Here is a 26,202-nt window from a genome sequence, read left to right as displayed (position 1 = left end):
GAAATTAATGATACTTAATCTCTGCTTAGCATGCTTCTCCGCTTAGCATTCTAATAACAGAAGGGGCACATTTATGTTGACCACTACAACATGACTCATGTCTGTAACTCTATAAAACACTTACTTTCATAAAGGACGCACACCATCCAGCACAGTTCTACACATGGAAACCGATATGTTGGGCACTTGTTTGACCACGAACTCGTCACTCTCAAACTGGACTACTGTAGGCTGCACCCTCACCAAATGAGAGTCTTTCAGTATTAAATGTGTACGTGTGATTACGAATGGATGTGTGTGGTTTGCAATTAGAAAAAACAAGAAATAACATTTCCAATAATTTCCCATGATAAATTACATAATATTTGCACCTTCCTTCCTTGTGAAGCTCACATAATTCTAATGATGTCACCGTATGTGAAATGTAATACAACGTTGCCACCTAGCGTATGTATTTAACAATAACGTGACATGTCCGGCTTGTACTGTCGTCAAATCCATGCTTTGAGGAAAACAATGTTTTTATCATAGTTCCCTCTTCAATGAGCGATTACCAACTCGTTTTTGTAACAGAGATAGCTGTTTATTGTCCCTAGGTTTACAGAAACACCTATTCATATTAATACGTAGCCTATGGAGTGCTGCCGACCACTGTTCATTATGGCCCAGAATGCCTTGCATGTCTTTACAACAAAACAACACAGTAAAACCTAAATGCCCGTAAACATATGCATTTGCATACTTGTAACATTTTTAATAATACTCTTCCATCATGATATTTAACAATAATGAAAAATGTAATTTGAATACCGTCAATGTGAAAACAACTCTATTATGTAAGCTATATATAGCTACTGTTCTCCTTGCTATTTCAGTTTGTAAGTCCATACTATCCCATGGCAGAGCAAGGATTTCATGATTGGGCAAGGTTGCCCGGAGACATTGTGGCTGCCCAGAGGCATTGAGCATACTTGGAAGGCTTTGTGATAGAAGGTGTATGGTGCAAAGGTGAATGGTGAGATTTACCAAATACCTGTGGGTGGTTTGCAAAATGATGGATACTTTTGGAATATTTCTTTTTTTTTTAGTTTATGCACCCTCACATAAGCCTATCTCATCTAAAAATGGCGTCTCTTCCGTTTTGCTACGTTAAGACGGATCGCTACTTCCGGTCATGTGGAAAACCGTTCACTGTGAATGGCAATGGCACAGATGATTTGTACAAGGCGGTATTATGTACCTCTGTGTACCAACAGCATATAAAAACAACCATATTTGAGCTTTCATAATTTTCCCCGCAATGTGGACCATCGAAGAAAATGGATTCAAGCCATCAGGAGAGAGGAAGGCCCACTGTTTAACGTCTCTAATAGCACAGTCATTTCTAGTATGCATTTCCATAGCAGTGACCTGTACAAAACACCTAGTGGTTTTAACAAACCAGAGTTAAACAAGACGCGGTACCTTTTGTTTTTTCATGGGTCTCCGACACAACCCAAGCCAGGAAGTCTGTTTTTGAGAGGACAACTAAGAGACTGGGGTTTGATGTTCATGAAGTCCAACAACCTTGTGGAAACGAAGATGTTGATGTTGCTAGCTAGCTAAGCTAGCTAGCTTAGCTACGGACCACGACTACGATGCACGACCATCCCCTGGTAAGATTTGATCTGAGTAGATGAACTGGCAAGGAGATAAATAGCCAGGTGTACATTTGCATATACATTATGTTTATTTGGAGGATTTTACTGGCTCTGTGCACTAGATAATGAGTACTTAAATTGTACCAAAAACGTAAGAAATAACATTAAAATGTGCAAGTGTTAAGCTTCTTAAAACCATGGGTGACTGATTAGCACTGATGTGTGCCAGTCTGCTCGGTTTCAAGTTGATATTTAAACACAAATTTAGCTTCCACCTTTTTCCTAAATACACCAGCCTACGGCATGATATGAAAGACGAACTTCGTGTTTGTGTTATGGTGGGTGAACGGCACACGTTTCTCGCTCGTTGTAATCGCTTTTAAATAGCACCTAAAGATGAATGCTTCAGTTGTGCCAAAATGTATGAAATACAATTTATGCAAGTGTTTTACGCTTCTTAAACCCGTGGGCAGCTCCATGAAGCACTGCTGTGTGCCAGTCTGCTCGGTTTCAAGTAGATATTTAAACGCAATTTTAGCTTCCACCTTTTTCCTAAATACACCAGCCTACGGCATGACATGAAAGACGAACTTCGTGTTTGTGTTATGGTGGGTGAACGGCACACGTTTCTCGCTCGTTGTAATCGCTTTTAAAAAAACACCTAAAGATGAATGCTTCAGTTGCTGTAAGTGTTTTACGCTTCTTAAACCCGTGGGCAGCTCCACGGAGCACTGCTGTGTGCCAGTCTGCTCTGTTTCAAGTAGATATTTACGTGATTTTAGCTTCCACCCGCCTACGTGGAGTTTGTCTCTACCTAGTGCTGCACAGAGCCAATAGCCCTAGGTAACAAAGCAAAGATATAGATAGTAATCTTAGCTAGGTTTAGACAGCAAATTGTGTTAGTGTGTCTGTTTTTAAACTAAACGAGAGATTATTTCATACATTTATATTTCATACACCTTTTACTGAAACACAGATTATTGTGATGTTATTTTGTGTCACAGCACTCATAACTTACTACAGTATGTCATCATTGCACACTACAGTAATTGTAGTGTACCGTAATTAATTAATAAGCATTGTTGTTTACAGTTTAGCAGGATGTCAGCATCAGGAAAATAAGCTATTCTTGATATAGACTGAGTTTAAAGAGGTGCTGTGATCTGTTTCATTATTTCTCTACTTTTTCTCTACTTTGCATCAGGTAGGTGCATTGGATGCAGCTCACACGAGGATAGTGGAACTGGAGGTGCTGGTGTTGTCACGTGAGTATTTTCACTTCCCTGCTCTTCTATATGCATACGCACGCACCCATACACTCCCACATGCTAAGTTGTTAGTAATAATCACTGAATCCGAAATCAAGAAAATACATCGAGAAATATGTCACACACACATGCACACCCACATGATCAACAGAATAATTGTAAAACAGACAAATTGAAAATTGAACAAAGCACGCACGCATGCACACACACACACACACACACACACACATACTATTGAAGAAATATGTCTAATAAATGTGGAATGATTGTCTTTCAGAACTTCAATGAAGGACTCGTCTCACCAAATCCTCTCCTCTACACGGAAATGTCTGACTTGGTCTGACTTGGTGTCAGTGACTGTCACACCAGGGAAGGCCAGTGACTGCAAGCTGACCTTGCACCTGGGTGAAATTCTGGTGACTCATTTTTAGTTGAGGTTTCGCCCCAACGAACTTGATGTAAGGTGTCAACCACCTGACAATCTAGGCTTGCACCCAGATGTATCATAACGATGCTGCAGTGGGAGACCTTGACCTACCAGAGATACACGTAGTGGTGGAACACTTCTGGCTCCAGCCCCTGCCGCATATCTGCGGTTTGCCACGTTCCCTTGAGGATCCTCCCTGCCAACCACTGCTGGGTCTCATCTCTCCTGGCAGCAAGGACCTCATGGCTTGCTGTGAGCCTGCTCTCCACAGGTGGCACCGGGTGTACATTATATATATATATATATATATATATATATAATTGGTTTATAGTTTGTTCATTGTGTTCATTTTGGGTGTTCATGTATTGTTCCATGTTGTGTATTTCTATGATGTCCACAAGTTTTTCAATAAAATATGTTTCTTGTTTACTTGTTACTTTGACACTAACCTTTTATAGGGCATATATAATGTGGATTTCACTCTGCAGCGTCCCAATGTTTTAGTTTTTTTAATGACCAACTGTTTAGGTTACGTTTACCTGAGTGCGTGGCATGTGCAACAATGTGATTACAGAGTCCTCTACCAACACACAAAACAGCATATCCCCGTCTTGCTGGCCGAAGTAGTGTTAGTAATAGCACGGTGAGTGGAACATATTAGCAAAAGTTTCTGAACCTTAACTCGTGGAACAACAACTAAAACTTTTGGGAAACAAATAAGAGCTTTGTCTTCCATAGTGTTGCAACAATTTGCTACTTATGTGTGTTTCTATGGGGAAATGTTTTGGATATCATACAAATTATGGTCATATGAAGGACACATACACACAAGGCATTTAATCAATGATATGCCAAGCTGGTATATCATTGATTAAATGTATATCTGTCCTTCATATGACCATCATTTCTATGATATCCAAAACATTTCCCCATAAAACACACCTAACTTTCACAAGTTAGGCTCCTTACTGTAGTCTACACAGGAAGGTGCATTTGTTATTAACATTGCAAGATGCTCAAACATCGCCCAGGTCTCAGACATCGACACTGTTGCAAGTAAGAGGTCATCCTTCAATCAACTAGGCTTCAGTGACGTTTAGCACGAAAAACAGGGTAGGTAGCGTTTGTTTGTCAATTATTGATGCATACTCTAGACCAGCGGTTCCCAAACTTTTCCCCCCGCGTACCACCGCCTACATTCCGACTCGGCTCGCGTACCCCCACCATCCGACACATAAACACATAAAAACGTAACGCATTCTATAACCCCCCCCCCCTTGACAATATTTGTCCGTTTCCCGGTTTTAGGTGCGTGCATTTGGTCAGTTAAAAAGTTATGAAAATTATAACAGCAGTATAATTAGCCTGCATAGTAGCCTAACTACATCCACATACAATATCTTATCTTATAATAGGCCTACAACAACGCATGACAAGGATGTATTCGTTTGGACAACATTAGGCTATACAGCCTAGAAAGGCTAAACTTAGGCTACCTTTAGTTTGTTAAATGTAAAGCCTAGCTATGTTACCTTTCTTGCCCATCTGAAATAACTCCTAGCTTTGCTCCTTCCCTCCTTTCTGTTTTTGTTGTTTTCAAAAACCTGTTATATCCGCGAAACTTTCCCCCCATGGACCATCCAACACATTCAAAAGTAACGCATTCTATTAGCTATTCCAGGCGTTATGTTTAATAAGCTGCCCTTTTTTTGATGAACACATACAGAGTTTATAAATGATATCCTTTAACTTCATGTATCATATCATTATGACCTGATTCGAAATTATGTATTTATTCATGAATTAATTACAAAAGATTTAAAATTTTCATTTTATACCTGTCCGCCATAGCCCTTTTCATCTCGCATACCCCCTAGAAGCAGCTCGCGTACCACCGGGGGTACGCGTACCACAGTTTGGGAATCCCTGCTCTAGACAACGTTTTTGTTCACAAACCATAGCCATTTGTGTTGAATCTTTTAAATATTATTTGGCCAACGCACCCCCTTCAAAAAGACTTGTAAACAATAGCTATTTCGGCGTACTTGTTCCTTTTGCCCCTGACGATTCAATGTTCACTACACCTCGTTTGTGCGGCTCCTTGTTTTTTCTAAGAGATTGGTAGCACAGTGATCTCACAATGACACTACCATCTAGGCCTACTACGTTGGAGACTATACAAAAACATGCATGTAATAATTTCAAAATAAAATACTGGATCATTTCTTTACACAGCTTTATTGAAGTGCATTTACAAGCTGTTTGGATCTGACGTTAGCCACCTAGCTAGCTGACATCAACATTACCTTCACAAAACATAAACTGTTCATGGAACAATCTATATCTACAATCCAATTCTGATGGTTTAATAGAAGTAGGCTACAGGATAATTTTGTTACACTGCTTTATTGAAGTGAATTTACAAGCTGTTGTGTCTTATCTAGTATTACCCATCTAGTTATCTGGTATTAGCCATCTAGCTAGCTGACTGACTTTACCTTCATATTTATATATAAATTGTTCATGGAACAATTTATATCCCCGATCCAGTTTGGATCGCTTAGTTTTCGTGTGATGTTCCACAATATCTGCCACCTGTGACAGATTAATATTTGGCAGATGCCGCAAATTCCTTGTAAACTTGTAGATAGCTCTGATAACGTTAGTTTCTCCATAAGACATCGTTAACCGGAAGTGAGTTTACGGCTTATCGATATTCAAAATGGCGGCGTGAAATAGGCCAATTGGAGTCCCCAGTTCATATACAAAATTTGGTATCGATATGTGACAGTGTTCCTGAGATATGGACGACTTCCTGTTTCGGAGCTTCGCCGCCGATTTCGTTTGGCTGTGACGGGCAAACGCTTTCGAAAATCAAAAATCCTTCCGGTAACTTTTGTGAGGCTTGGTCCAAGGATAATGTACGTCAAGTTTCGTGGCGTTCGGATCAAATTTGTGACTTGTGAAAATTTAGTTTCGCTTTCTGTTCAATCCAATATTGCGGACGAACGGCACACCCACCTGACGTCATCTTCGCGACCAACTTACACCGGTACTGAACGGACGTTTTAAAGTTGGAACGGTGTCTCTGTCTCAAAGGGCCTAGGCGCTAGGGCTGACAAAAAATTAGGGAGACGGGAAAAATAATAATAATAAAACTTAAGAAGAACAATAAGTGTGCTTTGCAAGCACACTTAATAAAACTTAAGAAGAACAATAAGTGTGCTGCTTTGCAAGCACACTTAATAAAATATAGCTGCAAGCAGCAATGTGGGGGCCAAGCAGTGCGCTATAGCAGGAATGGCGTTGCCATGGCATGAGCAACCACTCACAGCAAGTTTGATGGCAATTGGATAAAGAACGGCTGAGAAATAAGCTCATTTACTTTGTTACAGCGCCCCTAGAGGCCAAATTACACCAATGTCCTTGTGCGTTCTTACAATCAGCTCCCATGTCCGTCTACCAAGTTTGGACTTCATACACCAAAGTGTTGCTGAGATGTGAGCTCATTTTCTTTATTGCAACACCCCTAGAGGCCAATTGAGACCACTTTCCTTGCATGTCCTCACAATCAGATAATATGCCCATGTATCACGTTTGGACTTTATACAACGAAGCGTTGCTGAGATTTGAGCCCACTTCATGTATTACAGCGCCCCCTATAGAGACAAAATGATGCCAATTTCCTACTGTGTCCTCACAATCAGATACCAAGTCCCTGTACCAAGTTTGGACTTCATACATCAAAGCGTTGCTGAGATACAAGCTCACTTCCTGTATTGCAGCGCCCCCTGTAGAAGCCAAATGACGCCAGTTTCCTAGTGCATCCCCACAATCAGGTACCAAGTTTCTATACCAAATTTGGACTTCGTACATCAAAGCGTTGCTGAGATACAAGCTCACTTCCTGTATTGCAGCGCCCCCTATAGAGGCCAAATGATGCCAATTTCCTAGGGCGTCCTCACAATCAGATACCAAGTCCCTGTACCAAGTTTGGACTTCATACATTAAAGAGTAGCCGAGATGTTAGCCCACTTCCTGTTAGGCGGCATCGTCGCCATGTGTAATTGGCTGTCACGGGTAAACAAACTTGAAAATAAAAAATCTGACAAGTATCGTTTGTGCGGCTCGGTCTGAAGATCATCTCCGCCAAGTTCTGTGAAAATCGGATGAAATTTGTAACCACTGAAACTTTTCGTAGAGTTTGGACTAAATCCAATATGGCGGAGGTCCAATATGGCGGAAAGTGACGGGATAGGGGTCGATGAACTCAAGATTGTTCAAGGATTCAGACGCTACCTCAATTGTGAAAATCAGACAAAAGAGTCAAGGATCACGCGCATGAACGCATGTCCAGCTTTGAACTGGTGGTGGCGCTAGAGTGTTCAATGTATATGCATATAAATTGCTGTGAGTGATTGGGACAGTGTCCTGCCTAATGGTATCGAGTTTTGTTATGTTAACTCAAAGCGTCACGGAGATGTTAGTCCACTTCCTGTTTGGCGGGTTCATCACCATATTTGATTGGCTCTCACGGGCAAACAAAATTGAAATTGAAAAATCTGGCAAGTATCGTTTGTGTGGCTCGGACAGAAGATCATCTCTGCTAAGTTCCGTGAAAATCGGATGAAATTTCTGACCGCTGAAACTTTTCGTAGAGTTTAGACTAAATCCAATATGTCGGAGGTCCTATATGGCGGAAAGTGACGAAATAGGGGTCATTGAACTTAGGTCGGTCCAGGGATTCCAACGGTGCCTGATATGTGAAAATCCGACGCACCGTTCAATGGTCACATGCGTGAATGCAATCCAGGTTCGACCCATTGGTGGCGCTAGAGTGTTGGGCATAGAGTTCTGGAAATTGGTGAGAGTGATGATGGGACAGTGCTGAATCAGTGTGCCAAATTTCATAACTTTAGACCCAGCGGTTCAATTTTCGGCCAGATTTTGACCTGTTGGTGGCGCTAAACGGCTAGGTTTAGAGGTCTGTAAATGAGTGAGTGATCAGTGGAGTGTCCCGAAACTTTCTGCCAAAAAATCTTTTTAGCCAGGCGTTCTATGGGCTGCCATAGACTCCAATGGCGGAAGTATAATAATAATAGGAAAAGCTAGTAACTCAATGGGTGCCTTCGCAGCTTCGCTGCTTGGCCCCCAATAATTAAGCAATTAGTGGTTTGCGCGGACGTCACATTCTGGCCGGTAACCATGGTAACCCAGCACGCGCGGCCATATTGGCGGTACTCTGTGAATGAAGTACAATGGAGTATTATGCACTTTGGATATCTTACGTGATTGTAGCCGTGTCTAAACAACAGAAAAGCTAATCAAAATCCGTCTAAGATGCAAAGGCATATAAGGCAGGACTTGGACCACAAGAAAAGGTGCGATATTTCGAGAAATTACGGTTTATTGGCAGCGCAGATCCATATGAGTTGGGTGAGGGAGACGAAGTACCAAGTTCAACCACAAGCGCCCCCTTTCCTCCGATAACTTCTGGCATTATTCTCCTTTCTCCCTGTTTTTTTAATAACTTTTGGAAGTCGATACCTACACCAGATGTTTTTCTCAGTCGGACCTATTGGTACAACCTAAAACACGGCAATAATTAACCATTTTCCTTGACAATGTTAGGGATTTACTTCAGTGCCTAATGCTTTCTAATGAGGCGAGTATCTCCAATATGGCAACGTCCAGATCTGATGACACGCCGTGCAAACCCCTAATATAGCACGAGTGAGAGTGGGGTTGGTCATGGATATTCCCACGGGTGTTGTTCGGCCGTAGCCACGAGGCCGGAGACCGAGTGGCGCAGGCAACAACAGCCGTGGGAATATCCATGACCAATCCCACGATCACGAGTGCTATATTGCTTTTATACAACAATTCTACCACAAACTAAATAATCTGAAAACACCCCATTGTTTAAAAATGTTACTTTCGACATCGTTCTTACGCATCAAAACATAGTTCCTTTTTCAATAGACAGCGTCTTGGTTGCTAGGTAACCAACATTCCAGATCCCTTGTTACCGGTCTTTGTGGTTTAAATGTCTTCTTGAAAGAAATGTTAAAAGTCGGGCTGAAATCACATTCATATCTAGGTTTGCTGCATGCATGTTACAAGGACACTGGGCCATGTCATGTAAGGGACATGTTACTGCAAAAAAACGGAAACATAGTCCACATTGCAGAACCACTCAACTTTATTAATTTATGGTGAATAAATGTTACACTACTGTGCACAGCCTGATGTGACGATGCTAGCACGTTAGCAGCGGTTAGCTAATTATGCTAACGTTAGTTATCTACAAGTCTCCTCCAAGTGACAATTATATTATACACAATGCTGGCAATGCTGAGAGCATCCTCGTTTATCGTACTTACATTGAGTTGACTGTGTGGCTTAATCCACAGATGTGGTGAAGCACTGTTTCGTTATGGTTTGCTAAGGAGTAACCCATTGCTTGAAATAGTGGAGAGCTGGGATAAGAACATTGTGTCAAATCTTCACATTGTATCGCGGAGTGATTTATTATTAGCTGTGCGAAGTCTGAGTTGAAATGTCCAGGGATATTCCAACTCATTGAACGTCTCTCGGCCAATCAGAAACAAATACATAGTTCCACAGAACCCAATTTTTGTATAAATAAATATAACCGCAAGCCGTAATTATTGGGGTCCAAGCAAAATTAGAAGAAGTGCCCCTTAGCAGGTTGAAGGTCACCGAGGAAATGGGACAAAGTATGACACATTTTTATATGTGAATTGGGCCATGAGACGTTGACATGGCAGTTTTAGCACCCGTATGTGCGAAGCTGTTAGTCACGGGTTAATGGAGCTCAGCTAAGATGCCCCCCCCCCCCTCCTTAATTAAAAATAAAAAAATTATGGATTTTGTCGGAAGAAATTGACAGATTGAGTGTTACAAATATGAAATAACCATCAACAGATTATTCACTTATTCACCCGGCGGCCAGAACGAGGCTACAGGGTACACTTGTACAAGTCCAGCAGATGCTCCGTTTGCTACTGCCAAACTGCCAAAAAAACTCACTGAAGAAGAAGAAGAACAGGCCAGCGAACCCTTCTTTTTTTCTGTGAGCTTTACCCCATCTGCTGGACTGAGGTGTAATGGCAAGTGTACCCTGTAGCCTCGTTCTGGCACAATACAGATTTTTTTTTATAATTAATTGAAAATTAAAGCTTAATCATAGGCCATATCTCACCTGTGAACTAAACTATTAGACTTATCTTTCATGTCATTAAATTGTATTGGCAGACATGATGTAAGCTAACTACATCATGGAGGAGCTATCCCGAGATATAAATGGTTGCATAGCCCAGGTGCGGCACGGGGGGCGTGGGGGATATGTCCCCCGCAGTGCTGAAGAGACGGCCGTCGTCCCCCTCACTTTTGATAAGGAAAAAAAGCCTTAGGTACACTAAATAAATAATAACATAGGTTTATGCCAGCTATGTAAAACTCCCCATTAACAGCATCACATCACTAACCACAGCCATCTAAGTCTGCACAATCTCTATTCACTCTGTTGGATATCTGAAGCCAGTTTGTCTACTACTGTAACAACTATCATAAAATAATCCAGGCTACTTGCTTAGCGTAAATCCTCAAATTATGGCTGGGGCAGGGCTGTACAGTGCGACATATATATATATATATATGCACCACTGGTTAGATGTAAAATGGTATTTCACTCGTGCAATGACAATAAGGTTGAATGTAGGCCTACTCTAATCTAAAAACGTAGAAATATGAACTAAACGTGAATTAAATCTTAGTGAAATAAAATCTTCAGCATATCTTCTATTTATTTAAAAATAAATGAACTGACTTCCAATGCATACGAAAAATTAACAAAAAATCCATGGCATGACCCGTCTTCCTGATACCCGTTTAAAAGTCGAACTGCATGAAACTGTCAGGGATTGTTTTTTTGTTTTTACAAAAACACAACAACCAAATAACATATCATGCTGATAGCTTTTGTTAATCTCAAACACAATGTAGCCAGGTGAGATGTTTGCAACTATATGACCTTTTATCAATCCAGTTGCAGTAGGCCTAGATCACAACCACAATTGATGAACTGTGATGAACTGCCCTAATTCCGGTTCCGGCGCCGACGAGAGTGGCAGCACGTCAAGTAGCTCTGTGTCTGTGTCTGCAACTTTTTGGATTTTTACACACTTTGAGGAGTGTTTTTATTCTATCCTATGGATACGGACATATTACAACGCTCCACCGGCAGCAAACTTGTGTACACAAGGAATCAGCTGATCGCACTACGACGGAATGCTGGCTGTGTTCGCGACAACATCCCAGAGGAACTGTGGTGCTTTCGGGGTTGCAGAGCGGGAGTAAAAGTGAAGATGAGGCGTCGGGAGAAGAAATGGAGACATAAGCCCTCAGTTCCATCGATTGTGATGGGAAACGTGAACTCGCTGGCTAACAAGACTGACGAACTGGCTGCCCTGGTAAGAAACCAGAGATTATACAGAGAATGTAGTTTGCTATGCTTTACGGAGATGTGGCTAACAAGCCATATCCCCACTTCTAATGTTGAGCTGCCCGCCTTCAGTGTAGCTCGTTTGGACAGAGACTGTAAACTTTATGGCAAAAAGAAGGGTGGTGGACTGGTGCTGTACATAAACAATAGATGGTGCAACCCCGGACATGTTACAGTGAAGGAAACTGTATGCTGCAAGGATGTGGAGTTATTAGCGGTTAGTCTCCGTCCGTACTACATGCCGAGGGAGTTCTCGCACGCAATTCCTGTGTGTTTACGTTCCACCTCGAGCTCTCCCGGATACAGCATGTGACTAGCCTGACGAGCCAGACCCACATTAAAATGTAGGGTCTGGACACTCACCGTTCGCAGTGCTCAGTCCGAGGGGCGGGATAATCAGTTGTCTTTCAAATTCCCTCTGCACGCAATAGGACAGCGGCAGCGCTATGAGTCCCATGCGTTTCCCACCAGCGGAGCTAGTTGGCTAGTTCAAACGTTTGCCAACTTAATAAAAGCTTAACTCATGTCACACTGTTCGCCAGCAGCAACATCCATCATATTTGTTTTCAAGTAGCAGGGAATTCAAGCCAAACCGTTGCAACTCTGCCATCAATCATTATGTTAAGCCCACCTAACGACTCTATACACGATTTCATTGGCCTGATTAAGTTTCGATTTCTGGAGCTCACAAGCCAACGGAGAGTTGCTAGACTAGCCCTGGCAGCAAATGTAATTCGCTGCCGCTAGGGGCGCGTCTAGATTTCTAGGCTAGCATGTGACGTCATCCACTCCACAATCGCAAGGCTTCAAACCCAACACAGTGATGCCTTTTTTGTCTCTGGCGACTTCAATCACATAACACTGGATTCCACACTCACAAATTTCTACCAGTTTGTTGACTGCCCTACAAGGAAAAACAGGACAATAGACCTCATGTATGCAAATGTGAGGGATGCATACAGTGCAAACCCCCTCCCCCCTCTGGGAAAGTCAGACCACAACCTCATTCATCTCCAGCCAATGTACAAGCCCAAAGTACAGAGGCTACCAGCTGCCACATGCACCTTCAGAAAGTGGACACCTGAAGCGGATGAGGCTCTGAGAGACTGCTTTGAGTGCACTGACTGGAGTGTGTTACAGAATGGAGAGGACTTAGAGGAGGTCACACAGTGCACAACTGACTACCTGAATTTCTGTATGGACATTGTTGTTCCCACCAGAACTGTACACTGCTTTCCTAATAACAAGCCTTGGATAACCAGCAATGTCAAGACCCTTCTTAATAGGAAAAAGATGGCGTACAGAGAGGCGCGTGCAAGGGGAACTCAAAGTCAAGCTGCAGGAGGCTAATGAGGACTACAGAAAGAAGGTGGAACAGAAGTTGCAGGAAAACAACATGAAGGAGGCATGGGACGGCATGAAAATTATAACTGGCCTGAAGAAGAGCAGCAGCTCTGTGGAGGGGGACCTGGATAGGGTGAACCAGTTGAACCACTTCTACACAGTCAACAGGTTTGACTGCCCTGCTCCAGCTCCAATGGGAGTGGTCTGTCCACCACCCCCTGCAGACTCAGGCACTGCTCTTGTTTGCGTGCCTGCCCTATCCCCACCTCCCAGCCTCCCAGTCTCTCCAGCTCTGCATCCTGGTGACACCCAACGACCTAAACCATCACCACCTCACGCCCTGCCCCCGCCTGACGCCTCCTTGCCTGTGCCTGCTGAGGCGTCCACGACTCTGACAGCCTTGACAGGGACATCAAGGAGGTGGTCATCCCCAAGCCCACACCCCCACAATACCAGTGCAACACTCAAATCAACACTCCCCAAATCAACAAACAGCTCCTGCTGCAGGATATATCCCCCCCTCCCCCCTTTAAAAGGTCACCGTCCCGGTGACATGCATGGAGAATTTTGCTATGGTCTGAAATGACACTGTACGGTGTAAAGTGCCAGATGAGCAACAGCCCCCACTGGCCCTGATGACTGGACTACTGGGCGAGGAAGATTGTGTGGATTGGAGTGTATGCCTGCCGTCTTCCAGGATGACCGTCTGAAAGTTGGAGACAACGACTGAGGTGAAAGGGACTCTGGTTGTTCAGTTCGTGGAGCTTCGTCCCCTTGACCCACCCACTGACCAAAGTCACCCTCATCACTGCTGGGTCCTGGTTCTGCTGGTGGAACTTTGTCCCGCTGCACCACCCACTGGCCAACATCCACCTCGTCACTGCTACAGTACTGGTTTGGTGGCTCACTTCCCTCTAAGGGACCTTCCTGCGGAGGACCAGCTGGGCTGTAATGCAGGCTGTTGATTGCATGCTATGGGACCACCCGCAACTCGGCTCTATGGATCCTTCCACCGGGTCCTCTTCCGCAGCCCCCAATAGTGCGTCGATGGGAAGCTGTGGTTTGCGTCCAAACATTAGCTCGTAAGGTGAATGGCCAGTAGATTGATGCACTGTTGTATTATATGCAAACAGCAGCTGCGGGAGATGCTGAGGCCATCTTCTCTTCTTATCGGCCGGCAAGAGATCGTGCAAAGAGATCGTCCATCACTCGATCGGTCTAGCACAGTGAAATCAATTGCCACAATCTCCAAGGGCTTCGAGGCCAGCAGCATGCCCGGAAAGGTCCTCACCTTTGGATAAACAGCCTTGGCCATCACACAACAGGAGCATTGCTGACACCACTGCTCAATCTCTCTTCTCATCTGGGGCCAGTAGCACCTCTGTCGGACCAGATGAGTTTTCCGTTCACACCCCTGATGGCCATGGTTGTAGTGGAGGGCCGTCAACACCTCAGACTTAAGCGTGTCTGGGAGCAGTAGCTGTAACACCTCTCTATTCTCCCCCGGCACATGTGTGTGGCGGTACAACCCCCCCCGATCTCGGATCTTTTCCCACTGTTTGAGTGCATGTTAAATGCGCTATACAAATAAATCTGACTTGACTTGACTTGACTTGAGTAAGTCCAAGACTGCCCTCGTTTCAGTTGCCCGCTCTTCCGCAGAAGGAGGTCGACCTCTCCGCCAGTACACCAGAAAGGTGCGGATGATTGGATCTGCTGCTTGCAAGGCCACTAAATCTACTTGTTGGCGCACTGGGAAAGCATCAATCAGAGAGATTGTGGTGGGACACTGTCGCCCAATGGATGAAGGAACGAAGACTCCAGATGCCACTTCTTCCATTGTGCCCGGGGCTGGACAATCACGTTGACGGGACAATGCATCAGCATTCTGGTTTGCACGCCCTGGACAGTATTTGATCTCAAAGTCAAACAAGGCTAGTTGGGAGACCCAGCGCTGCTCAACAGCTCCCAGTTTGGCTGTCTGCAAATATCTCAGGGGGTTGTTGTGAGTGAAGATGGTAAACTTGGCCCCCAACAAGTATTCCCTGAACTTTTCAATGACTGCCCATTTTAACCCGAGGAGTTCTAACTTCTTTGAACTATAGTTGGACATGTTCCGTTCAGTTGCATGCAGTCCTCGGCTGGCGTAGGCGACGGGTCTCCTCTTCCCCTCCTGTTCTTAGGAGAGTACTGCACCCAATCCCGTTTGGCTTGCATCTATCTCTAAAACAAGTCAGCATAAGCTAGTACCGGTGTAGTCACCAATTTGTCCTTTAACCCTTTCGTGCCCGTGCCGAACATTCCATTTTTGGTGCTGGATGACCTCCTCACACAAAAAACCTTATTTCTTGAGTATAATACATACCATCAATGGGATATACATACCATTGTAATCAGAAGGTTCTATGAAATGATGTAAAATACATATGGTAATGTTGATATAGTAATGAACAGTATTTGAAAATCCTCTCCAAATGTATATCCGGAATTTGTCAAAATTTAATTTCATTCACATAAAAATTAATTTTCATCATATTTCTCTACAAGATAGAGAAAAATATAGAGTGTATGAAATGTTCAGCAAGTTGTGGGCTATTTAACAAAAAAACTGTATTGGAATATCATTAACCTTTCAAAAGTTATGATATTTTTAGTGATCAGTGTAAAAAAATGCAGGAAACGGGATTTAGAATGTTGACAGAATTCACATTCACTTTCTCACCAACAACATAAAAGTATGCATAAAAACTAATAATCAAGTCAGAAACAATGGTTTAGATGTATTTGGTCTATAAGAATAAACCATTTATTTGTATATAAGCAAATGCTACAGTCAATAAGAATGACATTAAAAAAAACATACTGTACCTTACCAGTAATACAGGAAGTAAGTATACTGTATTCATTGAAGACCATTTCGGAAAAGAGACATAAAATACATTTGATTCAACAAATACAACTTCCTTATATAAATCAGTATATTATACATATATAAAATGTATTATTATTCATAAAAAGCTAGGAATACAATCAACATCACTCAAAACTCAATGTGTTCTAAACATTTGAAAGTGGATTACATACTTAGAACAAGCCTGTGGAGAATAAACACATACACACATATACACACAAACTTATACCCACACACACACACTTACAAAGGAGGATAGGGAAAGGTGGGGTGGGGAACCTGAAGGTTGAACACAGAAGAGCTATGACTCATTACTAAACGCATCCCCTTTTGCAGAATGCCAAATCTGACAGCAATTTGTTTATCAATAAAACAAATTCGCCTACCGTTACACTCCAGGGCCATACAAGCTACTTTAGTTTTATTATGTATGTTGTTTTATAACAAGCTCCTGCTGTACAGGAATATGTACTTGATGGAAAGACGACAGAGTAGTAGTTGGAGCAGTTGAAGGTGAGGCTGAAATTTCAACGGAAATGCCTACCAGCTGTTGTGATAGATTTCCTCCAAATTCTTTCTGGTTGTAGCTACCAAACCTAGGTTCAACACCAGATTCTGCATTGCATTGTCAAACTTGAAATAACAAGAAGCTACTGACAACGGCAATGTCAATGGAGAAAAAGTGCTTTCTGGTATTCTGCGTTTTTTGGAGTACACAATATGTATTCATCATTTGGTCAATGTCCCCTGATTCCTGCCAAGACTTGGTTCCCCAGTAGCAATGGATATTAGGGAGGGAAGTGAACCCCATGTAAATGATCAATCCCAGAAACCTGTGAAACTCTTCTGGGGTCTTTGTCCCATGCCCCTGCACTGTTTGCATACGATGGCCTACTAAGCACAAGCTCCCATTCCTTCCGGTTGGTAAAACCACATATGCCTTGGACAACAATGTGAGTAAAAAAGAACATAACAAGTCTATTTCACAGTTTTTTAGTCTGCACCATCCTACGCATGGCACATAAATCTATACCTTCTTCCTCCATCCCCTCATGGTCTTCAGCATTGTGAGCGCAAGCTCATGAGCAGTCAGCTACCTCTTCAGGCTTGCGAGAAGGTCTGTGTAGGTCTTGTCATCCTCCATCTGAAACAAGAGTGAAATCATACAAATACCTTTATTAATGTAAAAAATAAAATCACAAAACTACAGATTTGTGCATGTATGCACACAAAAGAAGAGGTAGCCTAAACTATTGAAGCATCCTCAGAATATACTTGAAATATTTCTAAGTAGGCCTATGAAAAGTCATTGTATTACACATGGGTTTAGATACCTTAAATCTGATTGCCTGGCTGGCATCAAGATAAAAACAGATTACATTTCACCTAGTAACAAACTGCTGAAATGCAATAATGACATTTCTGACAGAATATGTGATTTCACATCATGTTTTCTATAACTAAATATTGTGAGGAGTTGTGCTTCATCTATTTCAAGTCATGCCATCTTAGAAAATGTTGAGACAAGCACGTCTGATGTTTGTCATTTAGAAATTAGCAAGCTAAAATAGTTCACTACAGACTGCACTACAGATAACAACCGGAGGAAAGGCAATAAGTTAATTACATTTCTGACAGAATATGTGATTTCACATCTTATTTTCTACAACTAACGTTACATATTGAGAGGAGTAAAAATATCGCTCAACTTATTTCATGTAAGAGAACGCAACTTAGAAACGCGGCGCCCATTGATTTTGGTTTTGGTTTGCTATACTGTCTTGCCAATATAATGCTTACCTAACAAGCAAATTGGTACTAGAAAACAAACTTACCTACAGGTTATATACTAACAGGTTTTTAAATGAAACTGTCAAATGAAAATAACTGACATCAAAAGCAAACGATAATATTGCAAGCAGTTCAGAATTATACAGTTAGCTAAAGTTACGTGACGATGCACTAGCCCCCCGCTAAGCGATAATGTTGACGCTGATGAGAAAGCATATTACTGTCAAATAACATGATTTAAGGACTTCAAATTAAGATTAAGCATAACTATAACCGATGTAAAAACAATATTACCTCAGTTTATCCAGCTTTGTGGTTTCCAGTCGAGGTAAACTCCAACTTAAGTGCAGGTGGCATCCGGCTGTCCACGTCAAATGCACCGACTCAAGTGAAAATATTTTTTCAAGACTCATCTTCAAGTATCCAAAACATTTTGCGCCATAAACCCCTTAACCAATCATATCAAATTGAAGCTTATGTTGTCAGCATTATGGGGAAGATTTCAGAAATAAAATCAGTCATTGGACAGCTGAGATATTAGATGATTGGTCATCGTTAAAATTTTAACGAAATTAGAACGGTGGGCTTGTAAGGGTTAATGAGCAGAATGCTTGTTCACAGGCCTCATCCCACTTTTCTCCCAACACGGTGGTACCTGGTCTCCTCTTTCTGCCTTGGAGTAGAGCTACCAACTTGCGAAATGGGGCCGCATGCTTTGCAAACTGATCAACAAATCTCCAATAGTAGGAGGCAAAGCCGAGGAAAGATATGTTCTTTCACCGTTACCGGGCGCTTCCACTCAGAAACGGCACGGATTTTCTCAGGGTCCGTTGCCACCCCCAGGGGCGAAATAACATGGCCGAGGTAGCGGACCTCAGTCTGGAAGAAGTGACATTTGTCCAATCTAAGCTTCAAGTTATGCTGTTGAAGTCTTTCCAAAACCATCTCCAACCGTTGCAGGTGTGAAGAGAAAGAAGGAGAGAAAATCACTATGTTGTCCAAGTACAACAAGAGGGACTGGTAACGCTCATCTCCAAAGATGCGCTCCATCAACCGCTGGAATGAACTTGGTGCGTTTCAAAGACCGAAAGGCATACGGTTGAACTCAAATAAACCGAATGGAGTGCAGAATGCTGTCTTTTGTTTATCTTTTTCTGCCATTGGAACTTGGTTATATCCACTGGTTAGATCAAGAGTAGAAAAGAGCTTGGCACCAGCTAATGCATCCAAGGATTCTTCTATCCGTGGTAATGGATAGGCGTCTTTCCTGGTCTTTGCGTTTAGTTGACGGTAGTCTACACATAGCCGAATAGTCCCATCCTTCTTCTGCACTACAATTGGGGCAGAGTAGGGACTGCAGCTCACCCGCACAATCTCTCTATCCAGCAAATCCTGAATATGGGCTTTGACCTGTTCATACTGGGATGGCGGAAGGCGACGGTAAGGTTGACGGACTGGCGTGTCATCGATCAGTGGAATCTCATGTTCTATTAAATCTGTGCACCCAACATCCCCCTCCCCCTGGCTAAAAACTGTGCTGTAGCACTGCAGAAGTGCTTTACCATGTGTTTCCTGATCAGGGGCCAATGTCGGCCAGGACAAGCTAGACAGGTCCAAGGTGTTATGTTCTAGACTCAGTGACTGTACTACTGCCACACGTTCACTACCATCCAACTTTTCCTCAATTGTTACTTTCTGACTGCTCATCTGTTCAACAATGAAAAAAGTCCCTAATAACATGCGGGCAGGCAGCCAGACCTCTCTCGTCTCCATGTTAACGACTGGCACCAATATCTGCCCTTGATCAGGAGAAAGAAAAGCTCTTGAGAGTAAAATGCCAGGAGGGAGTTCATTGTCCAAGGGATCAAATAAAACTGACTGAGCTGAGTCAGTGTTAATATTGTCACCTATTTTTAATTTAGTCTTAGTCTTGTGACGAAATGTCCTTTTTAGTCTTTGTCATATTTAGTCATTCAAATATCATTTTTGTTAGTCAAGTTTTAGTCGACTAAAAGTCTCGTCATTTTAGTCTAGTTTTAGTCAAAAGAAAACTAAAGGTATCTTAGTCTTAGTCAGTTTTAGTCAACACATTTTAGTCTTTTTTTTTATAACAAATTATTTCTGATTTCTGAATTATTTGTTATCACACATCTCAATTTTCCAACAATATTGTTTGTCCACAGGGCTACTCGTCTGTTATAATTACTCATTCAGATTTTTTGTCAGTCAGTATGTTTACATGCACAGGTAAGTCGAGCTACAGTTATAGCTCGGCTGGGATTTGATCATAGACAGTAAAAAATTTGACTGGACCACTGTCATATTCGTAGACCAGTGTTTCTCAAAGTGTGGTCAGGGAAACACTGGTGGTCCGCAAGCTATCCCAAGTGGTCCGCGAGCAGACGTGGTAAAATATAATATAGATGAGTTGTTTGCAATATTGAACCAACTTGTATGTAAAAACAGTTCTGCAACACTGTCTATGTAAGATATTGTCGTGGCAGATATTCAGACTCGGGCCAGAAATTAAGTCCAAACATCTTGCCCACAACGTAACAAAAATACACCATTATAAGTGCTGAAGTCAAAAACTTGTCCCAAAAAGAAGGCTCAAAAGTCCGGCAGAGTTCCGTGCAAAAATTCCTTTAATGACTACATAGCGCAAAGCCTGAGTGGATCGCACGATCGCACTCCCGAACAAAGGTAGAACTCTCTTACTTATACCCCTCCAAAATGCTGACACAACACTACCCCGAACGAACTTTTCACCTTAAGTTTATGGAAAGTTCAGGGGTGTACAGTATAGAGTGATCACAGGTCATACATTGTGCATGGGTTAAATATCGTTCGCCCCCTGCACTCTCCTACTGGTTGTTATGAGTAGAGCTCGCCCTGTGTAAGCGTTATCTTGCAGCCTCAAGGCCGACTCAAAAGGCCTAGGCTAAGGCAGCATGAGACACAGTGCAACAAAATGAGACACAGGGCAGCAAACAGAGACATAGGGATACAGAGCGCACGTAGGGGGAATTCTGGTAGAATAGCTTCAGTATGTTAATAGTATTAGTTAAACTTGTTATTTAAAATGTTATAGGAGTATTATGGTTAGGAATAACTTCAGTGTATTACTTGATTATGATTAAGGTTATATGAATACATGCTTTACAGTTTCAAACTCGTTCTCTCATCATGATGTCTACAACCCATAGGATAATTTTATACAACATTCCCTCCTTTGAGACTTGCATAGTCTCACAAACTAAAAAATTATCCTTCCTTTCTGATTCTTAATTCTTATACTGGCTACTGTCTCTGACTTTGTACACTTGAAGAGTATCAAAAATGGGTAGAGGTAAGAAGGAATATCACCATTAACATGTCAGTGAACATGCATTTCCGTGTCGTATTTTCGCTTTTGACTAAGTCATCATGGTATACACACAACATATGGTTTTGATGTTATACACCCACAAGATAATGCAGTACTAGTACACACACACTTTTCATACACACTGATTGTATCTTTTCGTTCAACACAAAAGAGTTATGGATAGTTTTGAACATATGTACAATAGGTCTTTAAAAACAACATACTGACTACTTAATGTAGTATCACACTCATGATTTGCTTGTTGAAGGTAAAAAGCCATTTGTTGATGGTCTTCACCAGCACGGTTAAATCTATAAGCTGCAAAGTCACATTGCATAGTTGGTCGTTGAGTTGTTGGTTCTCCTACTGATCTTGTTGCTGGTACCTTGTGTTCATTTCATGGTTCTTTTGGTGTGGGCCCTGCTTATGCTACAGGCATTAATGTGGTCATGAATGGGATCTTTGTTACTTCTATAATGGCATTTTCTCTTTCTTTGGTATTATGCTGTTTGTTTCTTCCTTGATGGTTTTATCTTAGAGTAGAAGATCAGAAACTGGTGTTACCGTCCCTAGATGTGTACAATGCGGTGTATGAATCTTCCTCATCTGAGCTGTTTGTTGGATTTAGGTGATTGTGTTCTCATGTCAATCGCGTTTCTTTGGCTTTAATTCAGAATTCCCTATTGGCCTTTCATGCTATCGCATATCCCAGTCCAGCGCAATCTTGTTCTAGGACTGGGGCTGGACCTGGAATAGGTATTAAACTTGGAGCAGGGTATGGACTTGGGGTGGCAATGGGTTTGTAGTAGGGAATGGGCTAGGAGTAGGGAATGGGCTAGGAATAGGGAATGGGCTTGGGTATGTTAATGGGTTTGGAGTAGGGAATGGGCTTGGGGTATGTTAATGGGTTTGGAGTAGGGAATGGGCTAGGAATAGGGAATGGGCTTGGGGCGTGGACTGGAGATGGAAGTGAAGTTGAAATCCTTTGGTGTCATTTGGGTGTAGAGGTTTTGAGTTGAGATCATCTGGTTGCAGGGTTCTGGTCGTAGTTTGAAGTCATCTAGCTGTGGACATTGTGTGACATTGCCACTGGAGTAGATGACTGTAGCCGCATTGAGCTGAAAGCAACAGTTACAGGTGGACTCCCCCAGACTCTCAAATTCTCACACCTCGCTCAAGCAATGTAGCGCTCCTGGTCAGATTTATAGAGAGAGCAGAATAGAACAAAAAGAAACAGCACACAACCCATACAGCCACACAAATCCTAAACCATTTGGGAACTTGGAAGATTTTCAGATGAAGAAATTCATACAATCAGTTAGATTTAGCCCATAAGTCCTTCTTTAAGTCAGTCGTTATCAAGTCTGTAAAACAATTTAACCAAGGTTAGTTAGATTATGTTAGATTATATGACACACAGATTAATATTTAGATTAATATTTAGATTAATAGTTAGTAATAGTAGTTAGTTAATAGTTAGTAATGGTTAATAACAGTAATATTTCGTAGCAATCAATGTCTACATACTGTTATTCAAATTTCCTATCCCTCCCTCCTTTTGACATTTTTCAATGTCAACAAAAAGTGGGATAGGTCTCGTATTCTCCTGGTTGTCAGTCTGATTAAGACCCCAGGTACGTCGCTCCATTCACACATTGCATGCACACTCACTCTTACATCTTTCACTCACCTGTCACTCACTCAAGCCTCATTCTGAATCAGTAACAGCTAATCTGCCCCACCCTGTTGCGTCCAACAGTTCCAGTAGGATGGCAAGGTTTTATGCTATTAGTTATTCTGAAATATTGTTGCTTTGGGTCTTCACTCCCTACTACCCACATCCTTATTTCTCATGTTGACCGTCAATCAATACTAAGCGATCACAATCATCCTACCAACTTTTCACGCATTTCCACCTTCCTTGTAACTAATTAATTATTTCACAGAGTTATCATTTTGTAAATAGTTTATGTTTTTTGATTATTATAAAGCGATTATTTATGATTTTAGATTTATTTCGATTTTTTGGTTTATTCTGTTACTTTTCATTTAAATTTCAATTTAATTTCACTTATAGAGCGCCACAACATTACACATGTCTCATAGCACTACAGTGTTTTAATGCTTATCAAATTTATTCTGTTAAAATTTTCTTTGTCTGTTCATTCAGCATATGACATTTATCATATCATAGTTAAAAATAATGAAAGTTTTGTTTTTATAAGGCAACTGTTACACTATTATTGTTTGTAGTTTTTCCTACTGTATATAGATTGTCATAAGCCATACTCTCACTCTTTATGAGATTTGGGAAGCACAGCAAAGTGTCCATTATTACCTACTGCTCTTAATACCATCACTCCTTAATCAGTTATTAGATCAATATTGAAGAATACTTAATTCTTCTGGCCTTTACTTGCCCTTTCAGTTTCCCTAATCATCAATGTGTGTTGACCATGTGTATTATTCTAAGCCCTAGTAGAGCATCTTCTTCAATGACACATCAGATTGAACCCTTTCTTGGGGATTACTGGCTATGGATTCATATCCATGGCATCCTAAAGCCATGAATGCAAATTTAGACTGATTCTGGACTGGCCTGGCAACCAGAACCATGGATTAAAAATGATTTGAATTTTGAGCCAGAGCATCCTTAAAGACTCCTGGCTTACATTTCAATCCTCAGTATCCTTGAAGAACATGCCGTCAATCGTTCTGTCCCTTCTTAAGGTGTGGTGGGGGTTAGTACATGTGTGTCGTCTTTTAGTTGTGACTTGAATATTGGTGGATGTCCAACTGAAGTGTACCTCTGGTCCGATCGATCATACTGTCTCTTTAATTGTTGCCACATCGAGACTTGTTGCATTGGTATTTGCTGCACCTTGGTTGACAGTTGACATTTGTTGATCAAGTGGGGACCTCATAGTCCCTCTCCCACTCATGTTCTGATGAGTATGATTTTTTTTTTTTTTTTTTTTTTGAATGCCATAAAGACAGTTCCAGCCATAGTTGGTGTATTTTTGGTAGTCTCTTACTTCACTTGCTGAGGCTGTTTGCCTTTTTGTGTTCTTTCACTCCTTTTTCCAAAATGAGGCTCGGTTGAAAAGGAGTCAGGCCCAGTGAGCAGTATCAGGCGAAGGCAAATGCTCCTCCCTCTTGCTGTGGTCCACTCCTATTGTCGAGGTGGGACTTGTGGCTCCTCCCCCTTGAGTCTGGCAGCAGTGGCTAACCGTCTCTGAAACAGTCTTAGCATTGGTATCACATGGATAGACGTTGGTGTGGGTGACATGTCGGTCGGCTGTAATCAGGGCCTGGGTCTCGGATTCAGAGGGCACACAGCCTGTAGACAGACTCAAAACTGTGTTTAGTCAGTGGTTAGTTTCTAATCTTTCCCTGCTTCTGTACCCTGCCTTATCTAAAACATTAACTCTATTTGTTTCAAAGAATACCCTGGTTTTCATATCATTCCCCAAATTATGATGGTATCTCAGAACAGACACTACACTGTGCAGTTAGTCAATTTGTTATTTCAATTTAGATTTTTATCCTAATAACAACTTAATCAAAGTATTTTTCGAAATTTCCTTTCTCTACTCTTTTTTTTTCTTAGATTTATCAATTCAGTACATTCCTTTCACTGTGGTAACTATTTTAAGGATAACCTTTTAAAACATTTTTATTTTATTGTATATAATCTTAGTTCTTCAGTTAAATTGTATTCAACATTTCAATTAAACTCACTTTAAGTTCAGAAGATGGATGGCATAATTGTGGCAAACGACTGTGATTCCCAATATTGACCGGAACAATTGAGACTATGATTTTTTCTAGAATGCAATATTCTTTTTTATGTTCTTTTCTGTTATACTATCCTTTCCTTTCTATCAAGTTAACTGAAACTGGTGACTAAACACAATAATTGGTCAAAAGTTCCAATTCCATTTTCTCAATTCAGTGTCCATCCGCACATGAGTCATGCTTCCACCTCAACCCGGGTACACCCGCTTATACACTTGGACACAGCACAAATTCTGTCCAAGGCACTGGGCTTAACTTTTGCTGTACAGTCTTTTCCCGGTTTCCTTGAGGGGGAGTCAGGGCTCAGTGGCGGAGACCTCTACAGCAATCAGAAGTTAGATAAACTCACTTTCTCAGACACACAGAAACATTTACTTGCCCTCGGTTTGCATGCACTTACATTGGTTAGTATGAGATATTACATCAACCTTTTCCAAAAATGTTTTATATCACTCACGTTTCTAAGTTATCTCTCCAGCCAAAATGTTCTCTTTTCCATCAATTGCTTTTTCTTTTGATTTTACGCTGCACTAACCAATGACAGTACCACAACACACCAGGCAGGCTATTACTTTGTTTCAAAAAACATAACCAACAAACAATAACCAACGAAAATACAAACTAAACTCAACAATAACTCATAACAACATATGCTCAGCAACACTAGTAATTGTAGCATACATTTTTCTAATTTCAAATGACTGAAATTAGTAAAAGCAATTACAGTAAGGTGCAGTAATACCACATCTGATTCACCTTTATTTCACCAATTATTCCCCGCACCAATGCCCTTCAATACCAACACAAATACCTTCTTATCCTTTAGCTTACTATGAGGTGTGCCATTTCCAGCCTCTCCACCCGTGCGCGCCTCGAGTGGATAGCAATTACTATTGCAAACCTGTCCTCATGTGAAACATAAAATTTACTGAGCGACTAGGGCAATTTTTACCTGCCGGCAGCTATCCCACGACAACATCAATGTCTATGAGCAGCCCACCGCAGTACTCAGCGTGACTTCTCTCATGTGACCCTTATGTCACTGAAACGTTAGTCCGCGATTAAGATTCTATCAAGCGACAATCCCGAAATCCGACATCTTTGTCGTGCGGAATTCATCGCGATTATA

The 26,202-nt window shown here is 41.7% G+C and overlaps 1 protein-coding gene and 1 long non-coding RNA gene across 2 annotated transcripts in view; both read left to right on the top strand.

The window, feature by feature from the left end:
* Positions 1–26,202, top strand: part of nme5 (NME/NM23 family member 5) — a 65,010-nt gene that overhangs the window by 27,941 nt on the left and 10,867 nt on the right. The window lies entirely within an intron of this gene.
* Positions 1,198–3,799, top strand: LOC143133273 (uncharacterized). Its single transcript, XR_012988496.1, has 3 exons — positions 1,198–1,655; positions 2,845–2,905; positions 3,186–3,799. It is a non-coding gene; the product is annotated as an uncharacterized LOC143133273 (long non-coding RNA).

This window comes from Alosa pseudoharengus, unplaced genomic scaffold (assembly GCF_046254945.1).
Source record: "Alosa pseudoharengus isolate Yale_2024_CS ecotype anadromous, Long Island Sound unplaced genomic scaffold, YU_APseudo_1.1 YU_APseudo_1.1_scf_19, whole genome shotgun sequence".
Lineage (NCBI taxonomy): Eukaryota > Metazoa > Chordata > Actinopteri > Clupeiformes > Clupeidae > Alosa > Alosa pseudoharengus.
Note: the sequence above shows the minus strand (reverse complement) of the source record. Positions and strands in the feature narration are given on the sequence as shown.